General features: G+C 40.9%; 3 long non-coding RNA genes across 4 annotated transcripts; 1 reads left to right on the top strand and 2 right to left on the bottom strand.

Moving 5' to 3' along the window:
* Window positions 1–1824: 1824 nt before the first annotated feature.
* LOC131541415 (uncharacterized) lies at window positions 1825–4339 on the bottom strand. 2 transcript variants are annotated; one of them, XR_009271497.1, is made up of 5 exons: window positions 4249–4339; window positions 3645–3661; window positions 3474–3524; window positions 2006–2091; window positions 1825–1895 (listed from the first exon to the last, which is right to left on the bottom strand). It is a non-coding gene; the product is annotated as an uncharacterized LOC131541415 (long non-coding RNA). The 2 variants fall into 2 exon arrangements; XR_009271496.1 differs by having other exon boundaries at window positions 3474–3527; window positions 4249–4329.
* Window positions 4340–10723: 6384 nt separating this feature from the next.
* LOC131541419 (uncharacterized) lies at window positions 10724–12157 on the top strand. Its single transcript, XR_009271500.1, has 3 exons — window positions 10724–10933; window positions 11031–11158; window positions 11563–12157. It is a non-coding gene; the product is annotated as an uncharacterized LOC131541419 (long non-coding RNA).
* A 3224-nt stretch (window positions 12158–15381) lies between these two features.
* Window positions 15382–15920, bottom strand: LOC131541416 (uncharacterized). Its single transcript, XR_009271498.1, has 3 exons — window positions 15783–15920; window positions 15602–15666; window positions 15382–15517 (listed from the first exon to the last, which is right to left on the bottom strand). It is a non-coding gene; the product is annotated as an uncharacterized LOC131541416 (long non-coding RNA).
* Window positions 15921–24897: the final 8977 nt, after the last annotated feature.

Raw genomic sequence — 24897 nt, 5'->3', positions numbered from 1 at the left:
TAAACTTATTTTAGTGAACAAAGTACCACATCTCAGCTCTCATTTTGTTAGGGTGGTTACACAAAATGTTATTTTATCCTTGCTTCTACAATCTCTGTCTAACAACTTCATGCGGCCGTACATTTATTTTTGACGTGGCTTTAAGCACTATATGCATCATTAAAGTTTCACTTTCACCTCGTAAAGCCAGTAAATGTTGTGTTTACATGTAATAATCATAATATGAATTTTCCTTGTGGTCTGAACCCAGAGTCTCCGCATCAGTAAGCGATAAAACGAGCATCTTCCCTCCGAAGACATGTCACATTTCGGGGCAAAGCAAAAAAACATTGTCGAACAACAATATAAAATGCTGTAAACTATTCATTGGTTATCCTAAAATTAATTGTATTATAAATTATACTACATCTGGAAAATACTAAATTGATAAACTGTTCGGCGTGATGACGTTTAATGTCTCCGACAGCGCCTGTAGTCCAATTTAGCAACTTGTTAGCAACCATCTTTTTTTAAGAAATGTAACAGCTTAAATAAATCAGGAGTGTGGTGTAACTGGTGTGTTTTATGTCGTAGAATAAATCGTGAAAGTATCTTGAGCCTGTCTGAACCACGGACCTTATTTAAGGGATTTAACCAAAATCCCATTCTAAAAACCCATTGACTCTGAGACGATGGAACCGGAAGCGCTAAAATGTACTCACTTCCGGGTTTTCGCCTACAAAGTGACATCATAGTTCCCCCACTCTATAGACCTTTTTCTGAACGCGGAAGTCTACCCCGATTAGAACGGTGCTTTACATTTCCGGTTTCTAGTCACATTTACATATTTTCAGAGCCGATAATATAATGTGAAACCTATTAAAGTCATTTTAAAAAATCATGTGGAGCCATTGTTTCATCACTTTACAGTGTCGCAATGACCGTCTTTTTGCAGTAAAGGACCAGTCATAGTTCAATGAGTGGGAAGATGACATGAAGCGACGCGAGGTTATTGCATTGAAAACAGATGAGTGCATATACAGCTCCCAATCGGGGTGGTTCATGGGATTTTGTACACAGAATGATAACCCTGCTGGAAAAACCAGCATAGACCAGCAAGCTGGTCATACCAGCAAGACCAGCATATGTTGTGTTTTGGTGCTGGTATTATGCTGGTGACCAGCATGGGATGCTGGTGGTACGCTGGTGACCAGCATGGGATGCTGGTGGTACGCTGGTGACCAGCATGGGATGCTGGTGGTACGCTGGTGACCAGCATGGGATGCTGGTGGTATGCTGGTGACCAGCATGGGATGCTGGTGGTATGCTGGTGACCAGCATGGGATGCTGGTGGTATGCTGGTGACCAGCATGGGATGCTGGTGGTATGCTGGTGACCAGCATGGGATGCGGATGCGGTTGCCGGACTCTTGTGAATTACAGGAGTGAATGACGCGCTAGAATCGGCCCGAGTACGCTGGTCCGAGTCGGGTTGCCGAAACTGAGCCGACACTGCCGGCATCAGGCCACAATCACGCCAGCATAGATTATACAATTAGTCTGGATACAAAATGGAAATGTATATGAAATACAAACCAATATTAATTTAATTAATAACAACAACAACAAAATTTACCAAAACAATATTATATATATATATATATATAGCCTACATGAAAAAAAAAAACTGTTCATGTAATTAATTGGTTCTCTAAAAACTACAAAAAATGTATTATTAAAGCCAGTATTTTTTTTAACAATGTTGTTTCCACAAATATTACACACACCATAGAATGACACCATATAAATGTAAAAACTATGAGAATTTATTTGAATTCATTATTGAAAATTTGACATCAACAAATGCATAAAAAACACTTTAGAACCTCTAAGAACTCCCAGGACCTCAGGTTTATCCTAAAAGAGAACAGAAAAAAAGGAAAGAGAGATAAAGAGGGGACACATATAGACACACAGTTAGTCAGATCTCAGTGAACTCAATGGTAAATGGTAAATTTGGAGCATACCTTAAGAAGAATTTCTTTGTTTTAGGACCTGCTCTCTTCTTCCATGCCTTCTGTTTATAAACTTCTCAGTTTCTCCATCCAGCGCACTGCAGTATTTGCAGAAAATAAATAAATATATATTTATAAAAAATATACATCAGAATCAGAAAGAGCTTTTATTGCCAAGTATGCTTGCACATACAAACAATTTATTTTAGTGTCAAAAGCTTCCAGTTCACAGAGACAACAACAGCACACAGACAATAAAAATAAGATGAGAATAAAAAGGCATTTAACTGTTCTGTAGATTTATTTTTGGTACTTAAGTACTTTTAAAAGCAAGTACCTCTGTGCTTTTACTAAAGTAAAATTCTGTCTTTACAACTTTCACTTGTAATGGAGTAATATTTGACCAGCAGTATCTGTACTTTCACTCAAGTAATGGAGTTGTGTACTTCGTCCGCCTCTGGTTTCCATGCGTGTGAAATTTCAGACTCTGTGTGCAAAGACCTTAACAGTTAATAATATTTTATTTCAATATTTATTTTAAAATTCCAGTTAAAGTTTTAGTAATTTTGTTGTGTGTTCATATATATATATATATATATATATATATATTTTTTCATTAAGCTTTAGTTGTTATTATAGCACTTTAACAAACTTAATTTTGAGCTTAATTTTGTTAAATGTTTAGTTAAAATTTGTTGTGCGTTTTAGTCATTTTTTTTTTTTTATATATCTATATAGTTTTAGTGTTTAGTATAAGTTAATGTTTTTTTAAGTAATGAATTTGTTTATTTTACTTTATTGTATTTTTTAAATGTATTTTATTTATTATTATTATGTTTTGTTTTTTGATGTGAAGACAAACTCCTTCATTCTGGCACATTCATACATGACCCTGTCGATCATTCATTCACAATGACTTGGATTGGAGTGATTATAACTTGGCACTATTGAAAGAAAAAATAAATATGTATTTAATCATATTTGAGTGATGCATATTAGCAGGTACAGGGTTTATGCAGATTTTATGAAGGTAAAGAAAAATGTAAGATTTAAGGGATAAACTGAATGCAGCATGTCAATATGGTCTCTAAATGCAAATTAATAACACTTCAAAGTTTGAAAATACAACTTTCAACAGATCTCCATTACTTTTTCATTCTTTTAACAAAGTGTGTAACTAAATAACATTTACTGAACCTTCTGGTCTTAGCATAAAGACCAGGTAGGAAGAAAAAGTAATCACAAAAATATTAGAAGAAATGTAGCAGGAACATTATTACACTATTCACATAATATGTTGTGTAATTAAATAATTAAAATTCACTAACAAACTACAAAATACATAACTTTTAAAACAGATCAGATAATGCAAGCCTGTTAAATAAATAAATAAATAACTGCTGCATGACATATATTTAATGAACCTAAATAAAAAAAAATTGAGAAAATGTTTGACAGTCAGCTTAAAATATATACTTACAAAGCCAAAGACTGTGCTGAGCTGTGCTGTGGAGGCTTTGGGGTGCAGCAGCTACTGACACACAAACAAAGGGGAGCAAAAGAAAAAGCGTCACTCAATATCAGATAATGTTTGTACAAACTGAACATGGCAAATCCAAGATGCAGGATGACTGCTTGACTGATCACTTACAACAATCGGATGACAATCTGAAAAAAGAAAGAAAAAAAGAATAAATATTTTCATTTTTGAAAATAATTATAACTTTACTTGAATATGACTTTTATTTCTTCCCTGGTGTATACACATTCATACATGTTTTACTTTTATAGTAATTATTTGTTATTAAAAAGCAGAAATATACATAAGGATAATTATGATACTAACATAAGGATAGGCTACATTGGCTTGTGTGAGTCTTCTGTCTCTCGCTCGCTCTACCACACACGCTGAGAGAGAGAGAGAGCGTTCAGTGTGCGTCAGTGTCGCGCGCTCTCACTCAGACAAATCTGTGGGACAACACTGCTTAAATGTGAAAATAATAATTGTAAATGGCTACGTTTTTTTAAACTAACGTTACCTTGACCGACATGAAAGTGAAACGAAAGGAGGTTTTCTCAATTCTAGCAGATCTGCGCAAATGACGTCACACAGAACGGCATTAATGGTAATTAACGGAGCTGAAGAGCGGGCCGTAGAAAATAAAGACGGAAAGACTCGTTTGAACAGTAGGCTTATGGTACATTTAAATAACAGGCCGTCGATTTTATACTTGTGTACACAAAAAATACTTTACCTCTTGAAAGCTCTCCCGTCAGGCGACGTCCACGCAAGAGTCCGGCTGTGCGCGTCACGTGACGACCGCAGCTTATATAACCTCCGGTTCTTTCGCGGGCTTTGCACGTGAGGTGTCAAATAGTTAAAGTTACATTTATATCTATTGATTTTTTTTTTTTTTGCCAGGAAAAATATAACATGAGGTAATGATTGTAGCCTACATCTTTATTTAAAAAAAAAAAAAAAAATGTCATACCCTTGTCATTATACACATCTATGTCCTGATTTGTCACAAAAATGCAGTAGCCCTTCACTGCAGAACAAAGGCGCATACACACACACACACACACACACACACATATATATATATATATATATATATTTATATTGTTACAGTTATTAATAATAAAGTTTCACTCACTGATTTCAGAAGATTTGCTGTGGTACTTTTATTTGGACATAATAAAATCACTATTATAACATCTGAAATCATATTTTGTAAAAGTTTACCACTTCTTACTGAGGTATCAGTTTTTGCAATCACACACAGTCAGAAAGTGTCAATTTAGATTAAGGGAACATTTTTAAATTATAAGCAAAGTCCATTTGAGGTCAGCCTAAAAATTAATAGAAATATTAAAATAATAATAAAATTGAATAAATAACTTTGACAGGCAAAAGGTTTACAACTTTAAAGTATTTTGTTTAAAAATATATATTTTTGTAATTTTATAATTCAGCCTAATTGATTGATTGTGTGTGTACAGTTTTATTATTTTTAATTTTTAATTGTGGGGACCAAATATTCAGATAAGGAGCAAATAAGGAGTAAAACCTGAATTTTTGACATTTTAGGACTGAGACTTCTGGCCCACAGTCGGGCTGAATGTGGCTAAATGTGCCGTTTCTCAACCAGAATCGGGCCAGATCCACAGATCCAAAACCTAGCCAAATCTGGCAACCATTACTGTGCCAGGCCGGAACTGGCTCAATTCTGGCAAGCCGCTGCCGAGTGAGCCGACACTCAGCCGCATTCGGCCTGATTCCGATGCTGAGATGCTGGTGACCAGCATCACCAGCAAGACCAGGCTGGTAGACCAGCATCACCAGCAAGACCAGTAGACCAGCATCACCAGCTAGACCATGCTGGGTGACCAGCATCACCAGCAAGACCAGGCTGGTAGACCAGCATCACCAGCAAGACCAGTAGACCAGCATCACCAGCTAGACCATGCTGGGTGACCAGCATCACCAGCAAGACCAGTAGACCAGCATCACCAGCAAGACCAGTAGACCAGAATCACCAGCAAGATCAGGCTGGTTGACCAGCATCACCAGCAAGACCAGGCTGGTTGACCAGCATCACCAGCAAGACCAGTAGACCAGCATCACCAGCAAGACCATGCTGGTTGACCAGCATCACCAGCAAGACCATGCTGGTAGACCAGCATCACCAGCAAGACCATGCTGGTAGACCAGCATCACCAGCAAGACCAGGCTGGTTGACCAGCATCACCAGCAAGACCAGTAGACCAGCATCACCAGCAAGATCAGGCTGGTTGACCAGCAAGACCAGTAGACCAGCATCACCAGCAAGACCAGTAGACCAGCATCACCAGCAAGACCATGCTGGTTGACCAGCATCACCAGCAAGACCAGTAGACCAGCATCACCAGCAAGACCATGCTGGTAGACCAGCATCACCAGCAAGACCATGCTGGTAGACCAGCATCACCAGCAAGACCATGCTGGTAGACCAGCATCACCAGCAAGACCATGCTGGTAGACCAGCATCACCAGCAAGACCATGCTGGTAGACCAGCATCACCAGCAAGACCATGCTGGTAGACCAGCATCACCAGCAAGACCATGCTGGTAGACCAGCATCACCAGCAAGACCAGGCTGGTTGACCAGCATCACCAGCAAGACCAGTAGACCAGCATCACCAGCAAGATCAGGCTGGTTGACCAGCATCACCAGCAAGACCAGTAGACCAGCATCACCAGCAAGACCATGCTGGTTGACCAGCATCACCAGCAAGACCAGTAGACCAGCATCACCAGCAAGACCAGTAGACCAGCATCACCAGCAAGACCAGTAGACCAGCATCACCAGCAAGATCAGGCTGGTTGACCAGCATCACCAGCAAGACCAGTAGACCAGCATCACCAGCAAGACCATGCTGGTTGACCAGCATCACCAGCAAGACCAGTAGACCAGCATCACCAGCAAGACCAGTAGACCAGCATCACCAGCAAGATCAGGCTGGTTGACCAGCATCACCAGCAAGACCAGGCTGGTAGACCAGCATCACCAGCAAGACCAGTAGACCAGCATCACCAGCTAGACCATGCTGGGTGACCAGCATCACCAGCAAGACCAGTAGACCAGCATCACCAGCAAGATCAGGCTGGTTGACCAGCATCACCAGCAAGATCAGGCTGGTTGACCAGCATCACCAGCAAGATCAGGCTGGTTGACCAGCATCACCAGCAAGACCAGGCTGGTTGACCAGCATCACCAGCAAGACCAGGCTGGTTGACCAGCATCACCAGCAAGACCAGGCTGGTTGACCAGCATCACCAGCAAGACCAGGCTGGTTGACCAGCATCACCAGCAAGACCAGTAGACCAGCATCACCATCAAGACCATGCTGGTAGACCAGCATCACCAGCAAGACCATGCTGGTAGACCAGCATCACCAGCAAGACCATGCTGGTAGACCAGCATCACCAGCAAGACCATGCTGGTAGACCAGCATCACCAGCAAGACCATGCTGGTTGACCAGCATCACCAGCAAGACCATGCTGGTAGACCAGCATCACCAGCACCAAACCAGCATATACCAGCATAGACCAGCATAAACCAGCATGGGAATTACGCTGGTCTATGCTGGTTTTTCCAGCAGGGATACTACATCAATATTAGAATTGTTAACCGAAAAAAGCAACCAAATCAACACGAGTGTGAGTGTGAGCTTTTACAATTTCTTAAGAAAATTATTAATTTTCCAAGCCTAACTGAATAACTGGAGGCAGAGTTATTTTTAACTCCATGTAGATCACAAACCACTGAAATTGGTTGATAAATGTAAACGTTATCGTGTTTTTATCCCGAAAAAACCGCAGCTCCCCCGTTTACCTCCATTTGTTTTTAAGGCAGTCTTGCCCTCACAAACATGTGTTGACGTGTTGACGTATCGCAGCAACGGACCGAAGCGGCCAATGAGGCGTCTAGGTATTTATATGTCTATGGTTACGCCCAGAGCCATAGAGAGACAGAGTTGCGACAACGGAAGTTCAAAACGCTCGATCGTCACGTGGTTCACGTAGACCTCAATAGTTCCAGGAAGTTCATTGCGGGCAATTGGAATGCATTGAGTTAGTGACTATAGTGAGACAGAACTGCGATTTTTGGTAATTAGTAGACAATAAAATACTTTATTTACATTATTTATAAAATAATGTATACGTAGTATATGTAGCTGTATCAATGTTGTTTTTAAAATATAAAATTCGCTAATATTTGAGGATTAATGTGGTCAGCTGTCCTTACCTGCCATGTTAACATATTTTAGGCTGACGTTACCATAGTAAAAGCCCATGTTTGCTATATAAACGACATCGTGGTCTTTTACCAAGTAACTTCAGCCTCTCTGTATAAATATAATTGTGTGTGTGTTGTCTAACAACTTGTTAGTCAAGTGCAATCACATCTTAATGTTCATTGTCCTTTTATTAATCTCATGGTGAATGTTAAATTTGTTGTCTTTGAAAACTCATTCCAAATAAGTGAAGATATTTTAAGATTAAGTGGGAATTAATCTCTTTTAATGTTTTTGATTCTTGTGCACCCCTCCATTATTAATATATAAATATATATTTGTAGTATATTCAAATTTAAAATAACTTAAAACATTTTTACCCATTTAATCATATATTTGATGTATGTTAACTTTTGTTATGCACTTATTTACATGCTATAAAGCATGTTGTCCTTGAACGGTCTCCACTATAGTTTGTGGAGCACTATGTGCTGCATGGGAGCGCTCCAGTCACTCACAGAAAGGAGTATGAATGTATGGTTTCCCTGCTGCCACGGAGAGGAGAAAAAAATTATGCATCAAGTTTTGTTCAATTCACATTTATTTGTATAGCACTTTTTATTACAAACATTGTTTCAAAGCAGCTTTACAGAAAATGAATGTTTCTACATTACAAATAAGAGTTCTGTTAACAGGTGTAACTGTGTCAAAGTAATGTTCATATGGCAGAAATGTTCTAAAATTAGTCTATACAAATCATGCAGTTTAATAATGTCATGAGTTCAGAAACAATGAATAAATTAAAGCAATGGTTACGTGATTTGATCATGTTGATTACAATGAAAGGAAAATTTAGCAGTTTTGTATGTTTATTCGGAGTCAGAGACAGCTTCATCTGAAGTCCACTCAAGGGCTGGCGTCATCTCTTCACAGGTGCTGGTCATCTGAAGTCTTCATAAGAGGCTGGATATAGTCAGCAGGTGCAATCTATAGATTACACCAACAAAATGTGATGTAATCATATGGGAACTGACACTTTTTCACAAAGAACAGGGAAAGACTTGCCAAACCCAGTGAAGACTCATTGTGAGGGTGATTTCTCATTACAGGGAGTCTTCAGGTGGTTCTTGTTCTGAAAGCAAGATAGAGAAGGAGAAAAACACAGGAGAAATGGTTAATGATGCTCCATCACATTTCAGTCCGGTGGCATCTGCTCCTTCAACACAGTGCTTCTACAGTAGCTAAGACATTTAAGTATAAAATACAGTACAGGTTTATTGTGATTACTTCTATAAAATAGTAGTGGTAGGCCTATATAATACATTTTTGGAAATTTAGCCTAGCATGATTCTGAAATGAAAACTGCTCGCCTATTTTTATTCTCACTCAGGTCCATCGGCATCCTTTGCAATAAATCTAAATCTATTAAATAACTTCCCAGCAGCAGAAATCACGTTTAAAAGCCTTAATTACACAACAACGAATGAAACTGCCCGAAGAGAATGAATAACATCCCGTAAATCTACTAATTAAGTAAGGAATAATCTAATAATAATCTGTTTTAATGCACAAGGTAATTTGATTTGCTGTGCTGATAATATACAATTTTGTTCTATAAATGTCTTACCTTTTAAAAGTTCATCACAGCGGTCTCTTCTGCTGTATCTCTATGGCGCCGATAGTATGAGCGCGAACTTCCGGGAACTATTGAGCGGCTCCATGATCCGCCATTGCTGTAAAAAAACGGTCCATTGGAGTCAACGGAGTTGTCGCAACTCTCTCTCTCTATGGCTCTGGTTACGCCCATGTATACACACACACACACACACACACACACACACACACACAGTATATGGACCTTTAGGCAGTGGTGACGCTACTGGTTTAACTACATTTCTCAGTAGCGTGATGAATCAAATAGCTTTTCAGTAGCAAAGCTCTATTTTTGATCAAGTAGCGGTAGCGTCAACAAAAGCTAACGTTACATTATCCAAAGAAAGCATTCTGGAGCTCGAGCTCAAATCGGAAATATAACAGCCACTGATCCTGGATCAGCAAGTGACGCCACAGACACTAAAGCTCGTAATGCCATTGGCTCCTCAAACTGTCAATCAAACCTCATTATCCTCCCGCCTCTCTCGTCAATGAAGTGCGAAGCGCTGAATCTTTTATAATATGATACTTTGGCCAAATAAAAGAAACAAAACTGAACTCCCACATAATGGCAGAAAACTGGGGAAAACGGGACACGAGTCAGGAAAAGAAAACATTCGCTGGTCAAAAGCTTCGTATTTTGAACTTGATTTTGGTGAAATGTTTATATTAATATAATGACACATGCAACGATGCAAATAAACGTAGCCTATCTGTAGTCCTATACATATGGTAACACTATACAATACGATTTCATTAATGTTAGCTAATGTATTAGGCCCTATCTAACATGTATGGGGTTCCATTTGTGCCAAAAATGGGTCGACTGCTTTGTGCTTTGTACTATACAATTGTCTTTTCAACCACAGGCTAATTTCAAACAAATATAAAGCATTATAAAGTTAGTTTTCATTGTGATATTTGTTTGAAATTAGCCTGTGGTTGAAAAGAGATCATGTAAAAGTCCACACGTTTACCATGTTTTTACCACAGTAACGTAGTTTTAATGTGGTATTTGTAGTTAAAAACACGGTATCCACAACACTTACCCTGTTTTACCACAGTAACTGTGTTTTTACTGTGTACTATTTGTAGTTAAAGCACAAAAACACAACATTTACCATGTTTTTACCACAGTAACGTAGTTTTAATGTGGTATTTGTAGTTAATCACATAACTTGCCATGCCTTTAATACTTTTATGTAAAAAAAAAAAAAAAATGTAATTCAATATTTTTTTGTCTTGCAGTTTCTTCAGATCACATGCATCTCCATCTCCTACAACAACCTTTAGTGTCCAGCAGCTGTTTATCAACAGCTCTCTCTCTCTCTCTCTCTGTCAGCTTTTCCTTGCCTATTTTTCTGAACTGTTATTCATAATTAATTTACACATTTTTGCTCTCTTTCTTTCTTTCTTTCTTTCTTTCTCTTTTTCATCATGGCATATTTTCAAAGCTCAGAATCGAATTTTGATCGGTTATGTCAAAAAGCTGCTAATATTAACAGGTAACATACTCGAAGCTCCCAGTGCTGAACTTGAAGAAGCTGCCAGGGAGGCTAAAGTCCTTCAAAGGTTCAACATTTTTGGTTTTCTTTGTTTCAGCTAAAAAGGAAGACCAAAGGAAGGCCTGTCGAACTCTTGTCTTGTCTTGTTTGTAGAGAGGGATGAATTTGGCCATCTTGTGTGTTTATGGAGAAGACCAAAAGCTGCAAAGGCAAACATTTCCAATGGTACGTCTGTGTTGGTATTAACCCTTTGACTGAACTTTACGGCGGTTACATTTTGCACAGCATTTGATGTTTCTTAAACTTTGGTTTACATATCCCACGGCCCCATCAGGAAGAGCCCTCAACAAAGTCTTACGCTGTCCGTGTTGATTTTTATTGAACACATCTGTCTAAGCAAGAGTCTGGAAATGCAGATCTTCAATTAATTTGGCCAAATCAGATCACTTAAAGCTGTTCACACCAAGAACAATAACTATAATGAGAACCATTTAGCATCCACACCAACAGACAATAACATTCTATTTATTATAAGCACACTCTATAGTTGTGTTGTTGTCTGCCATTTGTTGTTGTCAATATTTTAATTGTTCATCATGTGATAAATTCTCTTTCTTTCTGTGTTGCAGGATTTCTCACATACTACTCCATCAGTTCTCCACAATATCAGCCCTTTCAAAAGCTTCCACATCTCTGTCTTTCTCTCTGCTCTGACATCTGCTCTCAGTCCTTTACTACCAACTTCCAGTCTTAGCATGTCTACGTGTATAAATTTTTCCTCTACAGTCAACACTCCCATCTCTACTGTGAGCACTTCTGTCGCTATCACTATGAGTTTTATAATTATAAAATTATAATTATCAACCATTTTAATTTATCTTGCGTATAGTCACAATAGAAGGAAACAATGATTACAAGAGATATATTTTTAGCCTATTTGTTCATTAAAGGGAAGAAAATAATGTCTTTTCAATTGGAGGCTCAAAACTTCCAGTTTGTAAAATATTATTTGGCATCTTATAACGTTTTTCTGTAAAAAAACTCTATTTTTCTTTTTGAATATTAGACAGTTTTTTTTAAAGGGGTCTTCTATTGCATACTTTTTAGTTAGATGTTTGTTTTCATGTACCCATTAATTACTTTATTAATCAGTCATTGATTTAAGTCTTTGCAGATACATTTTCATAATCAACTACTTTTTTTTGTTTTCATTTTTTTTTTCATAGTGACACAAACTAGAGAGATAATGCTGTTCATGGCACTATGTTTGTCTTGGAAACGTTTGACATATCAGTAAACACTGGGAAATGACTACAAAGTGTGTGATTCATATTATTATTATTATTATTATTATTCCTATTGTTCAACTGGCGCATATAAGATTGGCAAGATTGTAGGGTCCATTTCCAGGAAATACAGAGGTGATTAATTGTATACCTTTAATACACTATAAATACACTGTAAATGTTACAGAAGCAAAATTGATGTTTGAATAATTATGAGAGTTGTAGTTTTTTTGTAAGCAAATGAAAGTATATGCCAACCTTTGAGTTTAAATATTGTATATTAATTAATGTTAGAGTAAACAATGTATACACTGGAAACCATTACACCCTTGTTTAAAAAAAAATAAAATAATAATTAATAAAAAATCACTGTAATCAACAAATCTATTGCTGAATTAGGTTAACCACATGATGCAATCTGTTGTTGCAGTTTTATATTGAGTGGAGACAAATAAATCTTATTATCGGTCCATTTACCACAAGAATCCGGAATATCCTGTCATAGATGACCATATATGGACAAGTAAGTGTGGCGCTTCTGCTCAACTGGGTTGCCATTGGCTTTGAAATTCTCTTGGGACTCGCAGAACTCACTGTGATTGGACTATCTTTTAACCCAAATTAAAAAACGCTTAATGTTGAAAAGTACGTTTTGCTGTTATTAATGCGTCAGTAATACCTTCAGTTAACAATTAAGTGTTGCTATTTTGTGAGAAATCACCTCTTTACCGAGATCCTAACCCTAACCCTAAGCATAACTTCATTGAACTACAAATAGGTTTTTTTGCATTCAATGGATAGAATGGCAGAGGCTTATGGGTAATGTAGTTTAAAATGTTTAATAATGAAATGGGGGGAAAATACAATCTTTTTTGAACAAAGGAATATCTAAACATGTTCACTGTGCAAACATCTATGACATATTTAAGAGACGGGCTGAAATTTGGTATTTTACTAAGAGCACTTTTTTAAACACCTTTGTGCTCTTCCAGGGGTCTCTGCTGGGCCACTGGGGATTGAAGGGCTGCAAAACATACACAGATCTATTCTCATCATGGACAACAAACTGTGTTGAGTCGCATTTATGTCTGAAAATTTACTTTAGATTGTCTTTTCAACAACTTGCCATTATGTAAGTTGTGGCAAGTCATAGTTAGAATAAGAATGGACCCTAAAAATCACCATTTGGAACGGGCTCCATTTATTTAATTAGATCAAGAGCAAGAATACAGTTCTGACAGTAAACAAAGACACCAAATTAAACAACCAATACATATTGTGACACTTCATTGTACTATTACAGTATTACGCCAATGTGTCATTCAGTAAGACAAGGTACAGACAGTGTGCAGTTTATGTGCAAAGTCATACAAATCGTGCATTGCCAAGAATCATAGCATAAAAGACCTTGAATTTGTAAAACTCTTGTCAAAAAAATTGCATCTTTGTCCTACTGTGTTGGACATCAGTAATGTACATGCTCATCTTCATTATAATATTCATGTTGATTTTTCCCTGGTAAATCATCCTCAGGTATGTATGAAGTGCTTGTAGCAATTTAGTCCATGCAGTCTCTTCTAATGCATCTTTCAGCCTTCCCCTAATGTAACAGAGTCATTAATATGACCTAATGATAATGTCTTAATTAAAACAATCATGGTAATTATACGTATGTATGGTTTACAAAATTAAATGGTGTATGTACCAAACACCATCCTTAATACAGAATATTCACCATACTTTATTATCCAACACCATGTGCAATACTTTACTGGAGGATACAGCATAAAAACAGCTAAAGTAGCATAAAGACAAATCATATTCAAGAGAAATAAAAAATAGTTATTTAAAACCATATTATATTAATCAGATAAACTGATGAAGCACCCCAAATGCATGCATGGTGAAATGTCTTGAGCATCACAGAATCACATTCAGTTTCCTTCTCATCAGATCTCTCCTGGTTTTCTTCCTCTTGCTTGCTTGTCCATGTCCGTATCATAATCTTCTTCTTCAATGTCATGAACAATTTGCAGTTGTTATCCATCACACTACAGTACAACTGACGAACAAAAGAAATGTGACCAATTCAAATCAAATCACTATATTGTCACAATACCATGAACACGTACAGGTGGTGAAAGTCTTTTGTGCAAACTGCGGCATGACGTTATGGATGACACATATTGAATATATATATTCAACATATGTAGTTAAAGCTATATATATATATATATATATATATATATACACACAATACATGTAGAGAACAATATATGGTAAATATTATACTATACAGAGAGCACAAAATGAAAACAATAATAAACACAATAATCACAGTACACATATACCTTTGCAGTGCAGTATGGTATGAATTAGTGCAAACAGAATGTCACGGTGCAGAATAATAGTGAGTCAGAGTCCAGTCAGTGTAAGTGATGGAGTGCAGTACATAAGAGGTTGGTGGGGTGTGTGGTGTTAATGGTACGAGTTCAGTTCTGTCTGATTGCTTGTGGAAAGAACTTGTCTCGCAATCTGCTGGAGCGGGTACTGTTGATGGTAATGGTGAAAGCAGTCCATGGTTGGGGTGGCTGGAGTCTGATGGTCCTCCGTGCTTTCTTCACAAACCACCTGGTGTAGATGTCCTGGAGGAACAAAATCATTTAGGGTGCTGTAAATCAATAAACAATATATAATATTATTTATAATTGTTGCACCGGACTTTCCTCATGGCATATTTTCAAAGCTCAGAATCGAATTTTGATCGGTTATGTCAAAAAGCTGCTAATATTAACAGGTAACGTACTCGAAGCTCCCAGTGCTGAACTTGAAGAAGCTGCCAGGGAGGCTAAAGTCCTTCAAAGGTTCAACATTTTCGGTTTTCTTTGTTTCAGCTAAAAAGGAAGACCAAAGGAAGGCCTGTCGAACTCTTGTCTTGTCTTGTTTGTAGAGAGGGATGAATTTGGCCATCTTGTGTGTTTACGGAGAAGACCAAAAGCTGCAAAGGCAAACATTTCCAATGGTACGTCTGTGTTGGTATTAACCCTTTGACTGAACTTTACAGCGGTTACATTGACTCCTGTTGAATGTTGTTGGAGGTATGGGTTAAAAAAATCCCTCCACCACTATCTTGCAGTTGTTCAGTTGTGAAGTTTCTTTTATGGGCCGTAACATCTGAGCTGTCGCAGTAGAGCTGTTCGTGAATGCAGTCTTCACAGCAGATACCTGATGGGTTCAGGCAACAGTGCAGCACTTGGTGGCCACTGAATTGATATCTTCATCAACTGGCTTCATCCTCCTTCAAACAAACAGACAAAACAATAAGTCAATGATAACTCCAGAGAAATAGTTTTGGTGAATAGGTGCAGGTGTCAGTACTCACCATATTCGGTCATTTCCTTCCCAAATTCCAGAGATGATGCACAGCTGATTTGCTCATTCTAGGAGCTATGAAAAAAAGATGTGTATGTGAAAAATGATAACTGCTGACTTGAAGAGTCCTTTGAGAGATCAACATCAAATGCTGTACTACATTTAACTGTATTTCTTGAATACATACATACCAATGGAAATGTGCAAATTTTCAGTTCTCTGTCTTCCCTGTTTGGGCACAAGAAGACCATGTTCATTCCCAACAGGACTGGTTTTACTGGCTTGCTGTGATTGATTTTCTTTGTGCTTTTGGTCTTCCATTTTGGCTGTAAAACAAGAAAATATCTATTGACCCCATGTTTAATTACTGCTGTTGGTTAAACATATAAATTAAGACAGATATATTTAAGTTCATTGACCAAAAGATTCAGGTCAGAGGATTTGATGAATAAATATTGATTACAATTTTCTACAAACCTTACCTGGCGAAGGCTCATCATGACAAGAACTCGCTGACCCTCACTAGCAGCCGTTCAGTTGACAAAACTGAAAAAAGCCATCATGCAAACTCTCTGTTTCTACCTTACAACAGAGCAAAAAGAATGTGTGAGTGAGTGAGGGAGTAAAGGACTAAGATGAAGAGAAATAGGCAAAGAAAGGCAGAATTGTGCGTTTAAGTTTAACGAAATGAGAGGAAAAAGTTTTTTTTAGAAAAAGCTGTATATAAGCTATATTAATATGAATTATTTTAAACATGAGTCTATACCGCAGCTATTTAACATTTAATGACAGAGTAACAATATCATAAGAATCAATTTTCATTTTTTTTACATTTAAAAAGAACAATATCATTGGAATTAATTTTCCAGCTGATGAACAATAAAAACAGCCAATCAGAATTCACCTGACTTTAAAGAGCTTGAGCATTTAAAGTGGCAGACAACAACTTAACTGCAGCGTGTATAATAATAAACTGAACTTTATCATTTGTTGGTGTGGATGCTAAAATACAGTAGTTCTCATTATAGTATATATAGTGATCTTATTTGGCCAAATTAATTGAAGATCTGATTTGTCACGTGACAAGTTCAACTAGCATTTCCAGATTCTTGCTTAGACAGATGTGTTCAATAAAAATCAACACGGACAGCGTAAGACTTTGCTGAGGGCTCTTCCTGATGGGGCCGTGGGATATGTAAACCAAAGTTTAAGAAACATCAAATGCTGTGCAAAATGTAACCGCCGTAAAGTTCAGTCAAAGGGTTAATACCAACACAGACGTACCATTGGAAATGTTTGCCTTTGCAGCTTTTGGTCTTCTCCATAAACACACAAGATGGCCAAATTCATCCCTCTCTACAAACAAGACAAGACAAGAGTTCGACAGGCCTTCCTTTGGTCTTCCTTTTTAGCTGAAACAAAGAAAACCGAAAATGTTGAACCTTTGAAGGACTTTAGCCTCCCTGGCAGCTTCTTCAAGTTCAGCACTGGGAGCTTCGAGTACGTTACCTGTTAATATTAGCAGCTTTTTGACATAACCGATCAAAATTCGATTCTGAGGTTTGAAAATATGCCATGATGAAAAAGAGAAAGAAAGAAAGAGAGCAAAAATGTGTAAATTAATTATGAATAACAGTTCAGAAAAATAGGCAAGGAAAAGCTGACAGAGAGAGAGAGAGAGAGAGAGAGAGCTGTTGATAAACAGCTGCTGGACACTAAAGGTTGTTGTAGGAGATGGAGATGCATGTGATCTGAAGAAACTGCAAGACAAAAAAATATTGAATTACATTTTTTTTTTTTTACATAAAAGTATTAAAGGCATGGCAAGTTATGTGATTAACTACAAATACCACATTAAAACTACGTTATTGTGGTAAAAACATGGTAAATGTTGTGTTTTTGTGCTTTAACTACAAATAGTACACAGTAAAAACACAGTTACTGTGGTAAAACAAGGTAAGTGTTGTGGAAACCGTGTTTTTAACTACAAATACCACATTAAAACTATGTTACTGTGGTAAAAACATGGTAAATGTTGTGTTATTGTGCTTTAATTACAAAGAGTACACAATAAACACAGTAATTATAGTAAAATCATGGTTAGTGTTGTGCTTTTCAAATAGTGTGCAGTAAAAACATTGTTAAATTTACATAGCAGACTATTATATCCAAAGCTACTGTGGTAAAACCATGGTAAGTATTGTGTTTACTGTGTTTTAACTACAAATACCACAGTAAAACGACAGTTATGGTAAAAAGTGTTGTGTTGTGGCCACTGGAAATTTAACAGCACTGTGATTTAGTTCAGTGGCATTCACAACTGATTTGTAAAGAAAACGTCAAACTTCACTTGCTTACACATTAATAGGGGATGGGGGCGTGACGTCACTGCTCTAGCGCCGCGGTGGCTGATGGGAAATATCGCCATTTTGTGAGGCCACTTGTTGCAACGCGCCGAGGAAGTTGTAATATGAACGTGTTTTAAATAGGATACAGAAACTGTAAATCAACATATTAAAGTTATTCAACAAAACATTATTTAGTCAAGAGCAGTGAGGGATTTCTTCTGTCTTTTGTTGTTTGATTAACATTAATGACAGACGGCACACTTTATTAGGCTGCTGTCACAAGACTTGTTTCACGGATCCAATACTTATACATATGCGTTTTCTTTCGCAACTTAAGACAAAACCGACAATGCTTATGAGGATACTCGTCAGGACGACCATTTTGACATTATTTTGTGTGTATTTGGCCACTTAAGCGCAACCAGCTGTGTTTGTTTGTTCGCAGCGCGCGCTTTGGGTGTGACTGCAGCGCACAGAAAAGAGCTAAAGTCTTGTATCGCAGCGTGCAGCAGCACTAGATGCGCTGATGTGAAGAGAAGGTCAAAGAGAGAAGACGCGGTACAGCTGAATCACTCACGCTGTGTTCAAATGACTGGTTGTGTGAATTTATTTACTCATCTAACCTACACGCTATATTGAATAAATGTTTTGCTGGAATTTCCCTCATTTTAAAGTCGAAAGCTGCGGGAATATATGTGCAATCCCACACCGAAATTCGGGACCTGATTAAGCATAATTCTACTGTACATAGAATTGTGAAACATGACACTTCCAAAACTTTCTGGGTTTATTTATTTTTCCAAATTTTTACAGGCCTGGAAATTGCTGTTTTAAAATTCCATGACTTTTCCAGGTTTTTCATGACCGTATATGAACCCTGAATGTGACGATCGGGTGCGGTTATCTAAATTAAAATCAGGCAAAAATATAGGAGCGGGTGGTTGGCCATCTTTTCCAGGTACCGTTGTCTTGCGTCCGTTAAAAGTTTGTCTCTGTATAGTACATTTTGTTCTTTTAATCGACTTTTTAACATTGTTTTTTATGTGGTTGTTTTAAGTCTCGCCCGATGTGGCCTCACAATATGGCGGCGCCCTCTTGTTTACGTCCCAGAATGCACTGCACAGTGACGTCGGTTGTCAAGCTCTATAGAGCTTGGGAACGTCTCCGGTTACATGCGTAACCTCGGTTCCCTGAAAGGAGGGAACGAGACACTGCGTAGCTTAGGCTTGGAGGTAATCCCCCTCCTCCCGAAATACTGAAGCCTTATTGCATCACACCGGTAAATCTTACCGGCCAATGACGCTCGAGCGCTCGAGCTAGGGGCGGAGCCACCCATTATATAGGTCGACGTCCAGCGTCATTGCCCCAGAATCTTTCGACTGTTCGAACAGGTACAAGACTCTGAGGATTACAACACAGCAGCGTGCGCAGTGTCTCGTTCCCTCCTTTCAGGGAACCGAGGTTACGCATGTAACCAGAGACGATCCCTATCAAGTTCAGTCTCTCGACACTGCGTAGCTTACACTTGGGGAACGCGTAAAATCCCGCTGTGTTGCATTCCACACATCTGGTAGGAAGAGTCTAAAGAGCCGGGCCCAATAGAGCCGAGCCCGTTAACTGCTTCATCGGATACTCAGGGAAACCAACGCCCTCCAGCTTCTGCGGAGCGGGACTAAGCATAGTAATAAAGCACAACACCACACATGGACTGGCCGCAGCGCTGCTGGAGCCACGTATTCAGCATTTACCACTTGATTTATGTAGAAATCAGTGCACCTACCGCGGTCGACAACAGCTCGAACGCATGTAGAAGTCGCTGACTATATCTATTATAGGCATGTCTAAGGCCACCGGACCTAGTCGAAACCACCCTGATCATCTGGGGGGCGTGGCCAGGTGCAAGCGGCAGCCAACTGCCAAGCTAGACACATCACTGCACAGACAGAACGAGCGGTGCGAATGACAGAATCTCCAGGTTGTAAAATCTAGCAAAAGTGTCTTGTGAAGACCATCCTGACATACCTTTTGCCCAAGCCCACGACGAAGCCATTTTTCTTGTGGAATGGGCGTGTACTCCCCACGGACAGGCCTCATTCTTAGAAGCATACGCCAACGTGATCGCTTCCACAATCCAATGTGACAGCCGCTGCTTCGACACTGGCAGTCCTTTGGTACGGCCACCAAAACATATAAACAGCTGTTCTGCTTGTCTGAAATGACTAGTCTTCTCCAGATAAACTCGCAGAGCACAGACTGGGCATAGCGGGTGTGTCGCTGGCTCCGAATCCTGAGGAGCAAACGCTTGAAGCGTAATGACCTGTGCTTTAAACGACGTAGAAAGCACTTTAGGCACATATCCCTGTCTTGGCTGCAGTCTGACCATACAGTCATCCATACCAAATTCCATACACGCAGTGTTCGTAGACAGTGCATGTAAGTCACCCACCCTTTTACCACATGCCAAGGCAAGCAAGAGCGCTGTCTTAAACGAGAGCACTCTCAACTCTGCCGAAAACAGCGGCTCAAAGGGTGACTCAGAAAGTGCACTAAGCACTAAGGACAGATCCCACACTGGTACCAAATTAGAACGAAAGGGGTGCAACCTCCGCGCTACTCTTAAAAAGCTGGCCACCAGATGATGCCTACCGACTGAACATGAACTGCTCGGATCGACAGAACATTTCTGTCCGCCCAAAGGAGGAAACGTTCCGCCAGCCTTTGAAGCGAGCGTGAACGAATACCTCCCTGATGGTTGATATAGGATACCACCGTCGTGTTGTCCGTCCGAACCAGGACATGTCGATCCTTTACCAGTGGAAGATAGCCCTGCAAAGCTAAAAATACTGCCTTCAGTTCTAGGCAATTTATATGCCACCTCGCTTGCGCATTCGTCCAAGTGCCATAAGCCGGTCTGCCGTCGCAAAGGGCTCCCCAGCCCGTGAATGACGCATCCGTAGTGACAATTTTTCTGCTGACCACTCTGCCCATCGAGACTCCCTGCTCGAACATCCTTGTGTTGAACCAGGGGGCTAACGTCTGCATGCATTCGCGGGTCACCAAGACGCGCAACTGACCGTTCTTCCACGCGTTGTTTGGCACCCGGGATTTCAGCCATAGCTGAAGTGGTCTCATATGCAGAAGCCCGAGTTGACACACCACAGCCGCTGCTACCATACGGCCCAACAACCTCTGAAAGCATTTCAGAGTCACCACTCTCCCCGGCTTGAACGAGGTGAGAGCGCTGGTCAAAGCTCGCATTCGCTCTTGAGAGAGACGCGCTCTCATCGATTGCGAGTCCAAATCCATTCCTAAGAATGCGATGGCCTGTCTGGGGCGAAACTTGCTCTTCTGCATATTGATCGTCAGACCAAGGTGCTTCAGATGCTCTAGAAGCTGACATTTGTGGCTTTCCAGTGTATCCCGTGACTGGGCTATAACAAGCCAGTCGTCCAGATAATTCAGGATGCGAATTCCACTCTGCCTGAGAGGGGAAAGCGCTGCATTGATACACTTCGTAAAAGACCTCGGGGCCAAAGCCAAGTCGAACGGGAGAACTTTGAATTGATAAGCTCTGCCCTCGAACGCGAATCTTAGAAAGCGCCTGTGACGAGGGACTATCTGAATGAGAAAATAGGTGTCTTTCAAGTCCACCGAGATAAACCAGTCCCCGGGCTGAATGTGTGCGAGGATCTGTTTCACTGTTATCATCTTGAACGAGTGCTTTGCGAGCGCGCGGTTCAGTGGTCTCAAATCCAGAATAGGTCGAAGCCCCCCGTCCTTTCTGGGGACTAGGAAGTAGCGACTGTAAAGGCCACACTCCATATTCCCCGGGGGGACTTCTTCTATTGCCTGTTTTGCAAGGAGAGAGAGAATTTCTGCTCGCAAAACTGGTGCGTCTCTGCTCTGCACGTCTGACATCCTCACGCCGCTTCAGCACCCATTCTGACACTCCTGGAAGCGTGCGCCACGCGTCCAAGTTGTGAGAAAGGGGTAGAAGCGCCCCGTGACGCGTCTGAACTGGCTCGTTGTCTGATGATAGGAAGCCGCCCACCAACAGAGGGGCATCATATACGTCTTCCGCACCGGTTGGACCGCCAGCATGAGCCGGGGGAACACTCGTGCTTAGACTGAAAGGGCGCGTGGGGCTTACGCCCTGCAGAGCGCCGCTCAGAAACGGGGCTCTGCTCATAACGCGTGATTGGGGAAAATTCTGAGGGGAAAAAGAGCTCTTTTGCCGAACAGTGTTTGTTTTGTGCTTTTTTTGTGCAAACTTTATTGACAACAAACATATCCCCCTGTCGCCTGCAACATTCAAGGGGACAGGCAGGTGAAAAACAGCAAGATGAATTCTCTTGCAAAGCGACCCGTCGTCCATCTCTCCGGACGGCCGCTTCCCCCTCGGACCAATCCGGTCAGGAACGCTGCTGAGGATCTGGTCCAGCACTAGAGGGACAGGGTCCCATCTTCTTTGGATACCGGAACTGCCTCGCTTTTGGTCTCACCGCCGGCTCCGGGTCCACCCTCGCCCTAGTATGGGAAGGAGTAGGTGGCGGTCGTTCCCGCCTTTTTGGACGCTGCAAAGAAGAGGACCTGGAACGTAGCGCCACGGACCGATCTCTCTTCGGCAAAAAATGGCTCATCGCCTTCGACTGCTTCTGGGCCTCCAGAAACTTCTCAGAAAACGAGCCCACAGCATCCCCAAACAGGCCGAGCGGGGATATGGGCGCGTCCAATAGCTGAGCTTTCTTCGACTCCCTCATGTCGGTCAACGTCAGCCAAAGATGCCGCTGAAGCGTGACTGAGATTGCCCATACAACGGCCGATTCCTTGGGCCGTCTTTTTCGTGGCTCTGAGCGCCAAGTCAGTGGCCGAACACAGCTTTTTGAAGGCGGCAGAATCCGGCCCCTCTTCATCCAACATCTGCAGCATTTTGGCTTGGAAAGCCTGGAGAACGGCCATAGTGTGGATCGCAGACGCTGCTTGGTCGGCTGCCATGTAAGCCTTATCCGCGATGTGGCTTGTGGTACGGCACGGCTTCGATGGAAGCGATGGCGCAGATTTCCACCCACGTGCGGACGGACACAGGTGTGCTGCAACTGCCTCCTCAACGGGTGGCGGCTTAGTATAGCCCCAGCGGTCGGCTCCGTCGACAGAGAAGAGCATACGCGATCCCGCGGACTGGGCTCGGGCCGAATAGGGGGAGCGCCAAGACCGCGGACCTCTGGGAAAAAGGAAGCTGGTCTCTGGGGGGCGGCAATCTGGCGGCCCGACTGCAGATACCGCATGTCCAACCTGTTCTTAGCTGGTTGCTCAGGGGGCGACCAATCCAGACCCAGGTCCTGTACAGCCTCAGACAGGATCTTCACTAGCTCCTCATCGATCGGAGCCGAGGGCTCGCGCACCTCGCTGTGTGAAGCCTCTGACTCCTGGCAGGCGGACCAGTCACCTGAACCAGAGGCTGCAGTTGACATAGCACGGGGGGCGGAGGCAATGGATTAGTCGGTGCACAGTTTAGGATAACGGAAATCCTGGCCCGGAGGGTTTTGACTAACATTTCTTCACAGGAAGGACAGTCAGGCCCATCCAGCGCGGCCTCTGCGTGGGCTCGGCCCAGACAGAAGACACACGCGTCGTGTGCATCAGGGAGCTCAACTGGGCCCTCGCATGCACAGCACTCCTTAAGTGACATCTCGTCTTCTTGCCGGATCGCCAAAGGGGAACTAAAAACGAATGGCGTCCTCTTAGGGCGTTGTCAACGGCGAGAAGAGTTAACGGCAGTGAGTAAATTCTTTCAAGTCTTCGATGCTTGTTCCGTGAAGGAGAAAGATTCTGGGGCAATGACGCTGGACGTCGACCTATATAGTGGGTGGCTCCGCCCCTAGCTCGAGCACTCGAGCGTCATTGGCCGGTAAGATTTACCGGCGTGATGCAATAAGGCTTCAGTATTTTGGGAGGAGGGGGATTACCCCCAAGCGTAAGCTACGCAGTGTCGAGAGACCGAACTTGATAGGGAACCTACGTCACGCCGCTTCTGATTCCACCATGTTTTAGGTCACGCTCAGGAGCACACAGTGTACACAAATGCAAATCACCACAGAAAAAGCCGACCATTATACATTATTATTTTTTGAAAAACATCTTACATAGGCTTAGAATAAAACGGACTAATATGTAAATCTCTTTAAAAAAAAATGCTCTGTTGTTTGTCTGAGAGGCTGCAAATATTCATTACTAATCAATCTCCTTCACTACAGTGCTACTGATATATGCTAACTGCTAAAACACTTACTATAGTAAACGTGTAGCGACCGTGTTTTTGGTGTATGTATTACTATTCGTATAACCACAATCTTATTAAATACCATGAATAAACTATGGTTAGAGTAGCAAAACCATGGCTAATTTTGTAAGGGGAGAATACACTACAGCTAGATCTCAAACAGTGGATCATTGTTATATCGTCCGGTAAAACTGCTCAGTGTTAAAAGTTAAGTCATTATAGAGGTAACAGAACTTGAAGCTGCTTTGAAAGGATGTGTATTGTGGATGCTATTCAAAATAAATACATTGACTTGACCGAACCAAGTTGAAGATTCCTAGCGATGCCGAACAACGAAGCGAGCGATCAAATAAATAAATGAACTAAACTTAATCTGTACAAAAAGTGGCCGGCCCAGTCAAAAATTTGATCTCACAGTGATGTCACCATGATCTCACAGGATACTCGTGATGAGGTCACAATGTGAGGTAACAGTGAGCTAAAAGTGTAACCTCACAGCGCCCTCACTGTGTGCTCATACTAATGTGAGGTCAAAGTGCACTCACTGCACAGAGACTAGGTACCCAGCATGCATTGCAGCATGAAGCTTTTGATTGTCACCATTGTTGAGATTCATACACTGATTCTTGATGTCTCTCTTTGTGTTTAAATGACACAGTAGTTCAAAATGTTTGTATC

Source organism: Onychostoma macrolepis, chromosome 05, assembly GCF_012432095.1.
Source record: "Onychostoma macrolepis isolate SWU-2019 chromosome 05, ASM1243209v1, whole genome shotgun sequence".
Classification (NCBI taxonomy): domain Eukaryota; kingdom Metazoa; phylum Chordata; class Actinopteri; order Cypriniformes; family Cyprinidae; genus Onychostoma; species Onychostoma macrolepis.
The sequence above is the reverse complement of the archived record's forward strand: the minus strand, read 5'-3'. Positions and strand labels throughout refer to the sequence as shown.